Source organism: Pinus tabuliformis, chromosome 2_2 (genome assembly GCF_031772625.1).
Source record: "Pinus tabuliformis cultivar Carrire ecotype Pingquan chromosome 2_2, CPIR1, whole genome shotgun sequence".
NCBI lineage: Eukaryota > Viridiplantae > Streptophyta > Pinopsida > Pinales > Pinaceae > Pinus > Pinus tabuliformis.
In genome coordinates, this window is record NC_142300.1 from 1166820063 (window position 1) to 1166829172 (window position 9110).

Genomic DNA, 9110 nt, shown 5'->3' on the forward strand with positions numbered 1-9110 from the left:
TATTGTATATATATATAATTAAAATATTTTGTAAATATTTAAAATGTATATAATAAAACAAAATAAGAAACATGTACATATGTGTAAAGAGTTATTAACATAACTATATATCATATCCATCTAAATTACCATGGCCCTTTTTATTAAAACGTGGAGAATATCTAAAATACAAACATTATACCCTTTTTAGTTTTGTTGAAAAGAGTAAATGAATTTTTGTTACGCGTGAACTCCAAAAACGCATGCATATATACGTTTGAACTCCAAAAACGCATGCATATTCGGGCACAACATAACAAAATTTAAACCATTAACGAATAAGGCCTTGAACCTGGTAATATCTTTTTTGTACCCAAAAAAAAAAGGGAAAATCAAAATATGATACTCTTGCCACGCGTATTAGTAACTACGGAGATATGGATAAGCTTTGATTGACTAACATGGCAAATTATCAGCAATGATTGAAGTTCGTGGTAGTTAAATTCATACGAATCCCAGATATAACTCCATATCACGTAAATCAAGCAATTACGAACACATTTCTCATCATGCCGTGATCTAACTACGAAAAGCGATATCTTGTTGAGATTTCTTTTGGCCGAATAATAATGATTTAATTATTTGTGTTGCAGGAATGAGGCACGATAACTTCACAACAGAAAAATTGAACTCGTATTGTTTCCATTATTCGCTAGCTTCTGTTGCCATTTTCTCCATTGTATGGCGTGAACATTGTATTACTGTATAAGGTGATCAGGCATGGATCCTCTCCACTCTTTTCTCAGAATGAATAGCTCGCAAACCACTTGCAATTGGCTATGGGTTATTGAAGGTGGAATGGAGGATTTGAAGTCTCAACTCAAGGAGAAGGAAACAAATTTGTATGGTTATATAAGCAGCATGGGTACAATAGCAAAGGATCCAAAGACACAGGAATTTTTACATTACAGGAAGGATCGCGATTCAGGAGAGGGAAATTTATACTATGATTCAATTTGTGCTCATGCACTTCTGTTTTGCATAGAAAGAGTGATTGTAGAGATTGAAAGAGGGTTTTTGGCCCTGTTTTATGGCTTAGCACTATTGTAGGCAGTGAGAGCATAGGTCTCAAATTCTCAAAGACTGCCTATTTTGTAAAAGGCTTTGACATTGTTTAAATGAATTTCCATTCATGCTTACTACTACAAGAATGCTGAATTTTTATTTTTATTTTTGTCCAAGTTTTGTAATTGATTTCGATCTTTATTTTAAATAGTATTTCTTGTTGATATCTAACACTATTGTTGGTTCAATTTTGATATGTTATTGAAGCTTTACAGGAGCTATCTCCAAGAGGGAAAACGGGATCAAATCTATAATGAATTCATTGAAGTATATATGAGATAAATGATAACTATCTATCATTTAATCCCAAATGTATTTTGCTTTTTATTCCATTAATTAATATGAACTATTTCTTTTGGTTAATGGAAATCACATGGTGAATTCGCTCATAAACCAGTCCTTCCCCCTGTTTTATTTCATTTACTCTCAGATTAGGAGAAGGCTATCCCGTTCTAGTTCAAGATAGGATTTTCGTTTTAAATTAGTTTTGCATTTGTAAACTAATTCTACATAAAGTCTTCTTTCTTTAGAGGCAAACATCCTAATCCTTACTGGCATGATTGAGCCCTTATATTATTCAAACTTCTTGACTGATTTAATCTTTATTCAAAACATTAAAAAAATCAATCACGAGGATTAATGTAATATATTGTATATTAATTTATTTATTTTTAATCAATAACACTTAACATTTGAAATTACTTTTCACATCTTTTTTTTGAGTTAATTTTACCATACTAAATTACTAATTAATTTTCTAACATTAACTTTCAATAAATAAAAATAACCTAAAAGAATTAGAATAATTTTAATTTTACTTAGATAGTGTATTTAATTAGATCTTATTTTAATTAAATGTTTCCTCAGAATAACAATAACATTATTTAGTTTAATTGACATTCATCTTATAGTTTATCATAGATATATTATAATCTTATAATAAACTAGATTAAATATTTAGTATTATTGTTAGAACTATATTAGTAATATTTGGGATATATTCTAGTATAGTGATTATTATAAAATAGTATTAGTATAGTATAAGGTATATTTCTTTATATAGTATAATTAGTTAATTAGTATAATATCATAAGATATATTAGTTTAGATTTGACATATGAGATAAATATGAAATACTTTAGTACCTAACATGACTTTAATGATAGTATAGGATTAACATTGTATTACTTTAAGATCAATAAATAGTATTAAATTAACAAGTTTCATAGGGATAACATTATCATAGCATCATATAGGATTAACAATTAATATTAACTTAATACCATAGAGTTAGTTAGGTTAGAAAAAGTTAGGTTAATTTTAAGTCATAACTTAGTCGTGGCTTAGCTAAGCCCCAAATTATCTTAAGGATCACTTTCTTGCCTAATCAGCAAGAGGGCTGATCTAATGTCTCTTCTCCATTGATGAATGAAAGTCATATTTGAAATCTGTGGAGATTGAAAGAAGGTAACTGGACTTAGTTAAACTAGTCGGAGCCACTAATCCAAACGTATAAGGGACGATATTCAAGTCCCTGACCGGGTGGTTATCCCCCAATGTTGAGGTAGACATTTTTGGCCCTCAATAGGCCCCTATGTCCAGTAGAAGTCTTTAACCAATTCCACATAGATTTATTTAATTGTTTAATCGTTGATGCTTTGTTTTGTGTTTTGAAATGCAGTATGATGGAATTCGGAATTGAATCATTGTCTGAATAAGCAATTTCCTTTGCTTTATACCTATCTTAATTCTATTATTTCATTGTCTTTTTATCTGGTACAATTTGATCATTTTCCTTGCTTTCTACCTAGTGTAGTTCAACTGTTTCATTTCATAGCGTAGTTGCTTTTCAGTTTATCAGATTTATGACTTGTTTGGATGAAGTTGAATGAATAAAAGAGTGATAGTCTTTTTCTTGACAATTAAATCCAGACAACATTCATTTACAATCTTATACAATAGATCTCTTTAGCACATAGTAATTTAGACTTGGATGCAGCATAAAATTTAAATATAAAATCCAAAATAGTATAAAGTAAAGCTTATAATCACTCTTAAACCATCCATAAACTGATTCAATAGAGATTAATTTCTAATTTAAGTAGCTAACAACTTTAAGGAACAATTCTCTAATATAATCAGTAATACCATCTTCATTATTATTCTAAGTTTAGACTTTAACAAGAACATAGATATCTTAACGACATAAAATAACTTCTAGCACATATAGTGCACTTGTGCTTCATTAGTATACCTGCCCTGGTTGATAATTTATGCTTGCAATTTAAGGACATTAAATTGGCTAAACATTTTGGTGTCGTTGCCGGGGAAGTACAAATAGAAGTAAAAAAAAAATCATTAATTCAAAACATGACATGCGTAGGGATAGAGACTCTACTTCGATTTTGAAATTCCACTCCACCTACTCAAACCTGAATTCCATTTGCAGGTCGACAAAGACTTCCTAAAGTCTCAAGATCAGAAATCCAATCCACAACTTCACCTACTTCATCTACTGAAGCTCTAATTGAAGAAAATCCTATATCCCCAACTACAGGAGTAGTTTTTCTATCCTCCATTGGTGAACAAATTTTGGGAGAAGAATTAGAAGTTCCTAGTGAAGAAGAGGAACATGAAACTTATTTTGAGCAACTATTGATAGAAGAACCAAAAGAATTAGAAGAACCCTATATTAATTCTGAGGAATCTTTCGTGGATGAAGAAGGGGAAGGATAGGTAGACAATGTCAATGGTGAGGAAAATAGGATTGGAGGAGGTAGATGTAGAGGTAGAGGAGGAGGTGGAGATAGAAATAGAGGAGCGGGTAGAGGTAGAGGAAACTAAGATCCTTTTGGATTTCCTATTCTCGATGAAGATACAACCCTCGCAATGAAGAATATATCACCCTCGATTCTTCCTAATTTCCATAGAAAAAAAAATGAATACCTAAAGACATTTCTCTTCGAATTTAAGGTATTATGAAGATCATATGACTATCTGCATGATGCTCAAAAACTAAAATTGTTCCCTACTACCTTAAAGGATTCAGCATTAAAATGGTTCATGAGTCTAGGAACACATTCTATAAGAACATGGGAACAAATGAAAGAGGCTTTCCTAGGCAAATATAGAGATTATTGTATGCCTAGTAACCTTAAATATGAAATCTTCAAAATGACACGAAAGGAAGATGAGAATCTTGAAGACTTAGTAGAGATATTTGTCTACAATATTAAAAGAGCAAAACTGGACAATTTGGATGAGGAAACTTTAAAATCCCTCCTGCTTAAAGCTATTAAAGATGAATGGATCGATCTCCTTAACTTAACTGGGAAATGAGATATTTCTCAATTACCATTTGCAGATATTTGTGATTTATGGGTACATATCTCAAGGGGTAAATCACGAGTTGGAAAGAGTCCTAGAGACCCTCTCTTATTAAGAATTAATAAATCTGTAACTGGGACAGTCAGCAGGGAAGAATTAGGAAGCTTTCTTGATACCTTCAAGACAGATATTTTAGGGAGTCTAAGTGAATAGATAGACACCCTTAAAATATAGAATAAGCAAAAAATCTAAAAATGCTACATTGTCTATTTTTTGTCCTAGATATCAAAATAAACACGCACTAAGAGAGTGTCCGTTAGATTCAAAGGCTATAGAAACTTGTGTCATATGTGCATATAATCATGATACTAAGGAATGTCCTTCTTTACCAGGTCTCAAGGTTGTATTTAATGATGAAGGAATACCTAAACAAGTAGACCCTCTCTACTTTATAGCCAAGAGACCATGGAAAAACTCTCAACCAAATCAACTTAGACCACAACAATTTGATCAGTCTTCAAAAAATAATTGAAATCCATCTTGGCAACCCTGGGCTCAGCCACAATCACAATATTGGAGTCAAGGATGACAAAGACCTTATGGGGCTTATGATCAATATCAAAAATATTCACAATCCTATCTTCCACCACAATTTCTACCCAAATCTAATCAAATACCTCAAATCCAAGTTCAAAATCAAAACCCACATCTCTCCCTACCATTTCCACAAAAAACAAATCAACTACCCGCTCAACCACTTCCGAATCCTAATAATAAAATACCACAACAACTTGTGTACAACATGGAAGGGAAAAATCCTCAAAATTATGTAATAAGTCCACTAGATCTAAATAATGTCCAATTAAGGTCTGGAAGTGTTACAAAGAAAACCCCCTGTTGTTATTCAAGAAACGAGACCAAATCTTCAAAAAGATAAAAATCAATCTGAAGAAGGAGAGACCTCTCTCCCTAAAAATAAAAATCATCAAACAAAAAATGTTCCAATAAATACTTCTATCATAGAACAACCCTGGGTATCAATTAGACCACCTTTCCCTGAACGGTTGAAAATTGATGAAGGAGTAGAAAAACAAATTACATTTCCTGATTACGATATGTTGGATGAATTAAGAAATGTATGTATCAAAATTCCTCTGTTACAAGCCATAAAAGAAATATCAATCTTTGCGAAAACGATTAAGGAATTAAGTACTCAAAGATCAGGAAGAAAAATAAAATACATAAAAATAATTCAATTAGTCGGAAAAATTGCAGACATCATGATGGGGAAAATGACAATTCAAAAATATTTAGATCCAGGAAGCCCCATTGTAAAAATTCACATCAATGGAACTGAAATACCAAACACATTGATTGATCTAGGAGCAGCCATAAACTTAATGAGTAAACAAGTTATGGACTCACTTAGGCTTCCTAACCTGCAATACACACCAACACTATTACAATTAGCAGACAGGTATGTGATAAAACCTAATGGTGTGTTGGAAGACGTTTGTGTATCCTTAGATTCTTGGTAATATCCTATTGATTTCATGGTCTTAACACCCAAGCATAATTTAGGAGGAAATCCATTCATCCTAGGAAGACCTTAGTTAGCTACAGTTGATGCTTTCATCGGTTTTCGATCAGGTGACATGTTTATTTCAGATGGAAATTCTACAAATAAATTTACAATATAACCTCCTGCAAGAACAACAATAGAAATAGAAAATGAAGAATGGATAGGTGATGAAGATGATATAAAACTTGTTTTTACTACTGAACAAGTAAGAGAGGAAGACCAAATTTTAAATCTATTGGAAAATAATGAATCTTCCTCACATTATGACCATAGTCGAAATGAATATCTCTCATCTAGACAAGTATCATTGCTCTCTATGGAAAAAATTGGGAATTCTTTAATAGAAATAATTCCAGGTAAAACTTTGAATGTTAATGAAAACTTGGAAGAACTACAAAAGAATCAATTGGTGCAAATCTTACAGAAACATTCTGTTGCTTTTGCATGGGAATACACCGATATGAGAGGAATTGATCCCAAAACTTGCATATATCATATCTACATTGAACAAAGTGCAAGACCAGTTAAACAGTCACCATGAAGAATGAACCCAAATCTAAAAGAAATTGTTAAGGAGGAATTGCAAAAACTATTAAATGTAAATTTCATTTATCCGATATCAAATAGTTAGTAGGTTTCACCCTTAGTAATCGTTCCAAAGAAAAACGGAAAATGGAGAGTATGCATCGATTAAAGGGAATTGAATAAAGCAACACTAAAATACCACTTTCCACTACCTTTCATAGATCAAGTCTTAGGCACATTAGCATGGAAAAAGTATTTTTCATTTTTCGACATTTTTAGTGGATATAACTAGATTCAAGTAGCACCTAAAGATCAAGATAAAACCACATTCAGTTGTCCATGGGGAACTTATATTGACCGAGTACTTCCCTTTGGATTATGCAATGCTCCGACAACATTCCAAAGAGAAGTCCTGAGAATTTTCTCTGATCTTATTCATGATTGTGTGGAAGTATACATGGATGATTTCACGTTTATGGAGATTCTTTTAATGAAACACTCAGAAATTTAGAAAAGTTGTTAATAAGATGTAAAGAAACAAGTCTTTCATTAAGTCATGAGAAATGTTTCATGATGTTTAACGAAGGAATTGTTTTAGGTCGCCATATTTCAGGAAATGGAATTAAGGTGGACTCATTTAAAGTCGAAGTCATTTCTAAGCTATGAGTGCCAAACTTCCAACAAGATGTTAGAAGTTTTCTTGGTTTTACTAGATACTATAGAAGATTTATAGAAAAATTCACAAAAATTGCATCTCCACTCTTTAAACTTCTTACCAAGGACTCTGAATTCAAATGGGATTCTGAATGTCAAACTACCTTTGAAACTCTGAAAAAGAGAATTTTTAAAGCACCTATTTTAAAAAGACCTAATTGGAAATTACCTTTCCATATCTCAATTGATGCTTCAGATTCAGCCTAGGAGCTGTGTTAAGGAAAAATATCTTACTCTTTATGCAATCTATTACACCAGTAAAAATTTAACTCCTGCAGAGTTAAATTATACGATAACTGAGAATGAGTTTTTAGTTGTAGTTCATGCCATTAACAAATTCAGAAATTATATACCTGGATTTGAAACTTTCATTCACACAGACCATTCTTCCATTAGATACCTAATGAATAAACCAATCACTAGTGGGAGGATAACTAGATGCACTACAACAAAACATGCAATTTACGCCAGATTTAGCACCAAATTTTAGTGTATTTTTCTCTCCATTGGGATCAGCAGCCTGGTGCTAAATCTGGCTCTAATGTACAATTTTTAAAGCGTCTTTTTTTGCGCCAAATTTTGCACCATTATTTTATGCCAAATTTTGCATCATATTTTGCACCAAGATTTGTATTTGGTTTTACAACAGGTTTTGCTTCTAATTTTATGCCATTTTTTGCATCATTTTTTGCTCCCTGTTTTGTGCCATTCTTTGCTTCTATTTTTGTGTCATAATTTGCATCGAGTTTTACACCATCTTTTGCATCTAATTTAGTGCCTTTTTTGCATCGAGTTTGTGCCAGTTTTTGCATCTAGTCTTATGCCATTTTTTGCTTCTAATTTTGTACTTATTTTTACATCTATTTTTGCACCAATTTTTCTGCCTTTTTTACAACATTTTTTGCATCTAATTTTGCACCATATGTTGAATCTGATTTAGTGCCAAATTTTTCATCCATTTTTGCACCATTTTTTTCATCCACCTTTTGGTTTCATTTGTCTCCCTTTTTTTCATCCTATTTTGCATCATTTGTTGCATCCAATTTAGCATCATTTTTAACAACATTTCTTGCATCCAATTTTGCATCCTTTTGAACATCTAAATTTTCACCCTATGTTGGACCATGTGTTGCATCCACCTTTGAATCCCATTTTGTGTCTAATGTTATTTTCAATTTTGAGTCATTTTTTCGTCTACTTATGAATTTGTTTTTGCACCAAGTTTTGAATCATTTGTTGCACCTCATTTTGCATCCAATGTTGCATCCAAATTTGATCCATTTTTATGCCCATTTTCGCACCATTTTTTCTACATTTGTGTCCAATTTTTCACCATTTTTTATGTCCAATTTTGCATCCTTTTTGGTGTCTAATTTTGCATCTTTTTTGGCATCCAAATTTGCATCATTTTTTTTGCCACATTTTGTGTCCACATTTGCATCTCATTTTTCACCTAAATTTTAGTTTGAATTTTCATCTAGTTATGCATCATTTTTGGCATCCTTAGTTTCACCCTTTTTTAGTCCCATTTTGCTTCTTGTTTTGTGTCTTTTCTTACATCCTTTGTGCACCCAATTTTGCATTCTAATTTTACACCATTCTTTGCATCCTCATTTTGGTGTCCATTTTTGCATCCTTGTTTGCACCCAATTTGGTATCATTTTGTATGCCCTATTTGGTTCCCTTCTTTGTGTCTAGTTTTGCACCCTTTTTTAATTCTACTTTTAAACCCTTTTTGTCTCATTGTTTGCATCTTGTTTTGATGGATAGTTTAACATCCAATTCTACTCCCAATGTTGCATCGATGGTTACATCCACTTTTGGCTTCTTGTTTAGAGTTTTACTTTTACTTCCATTT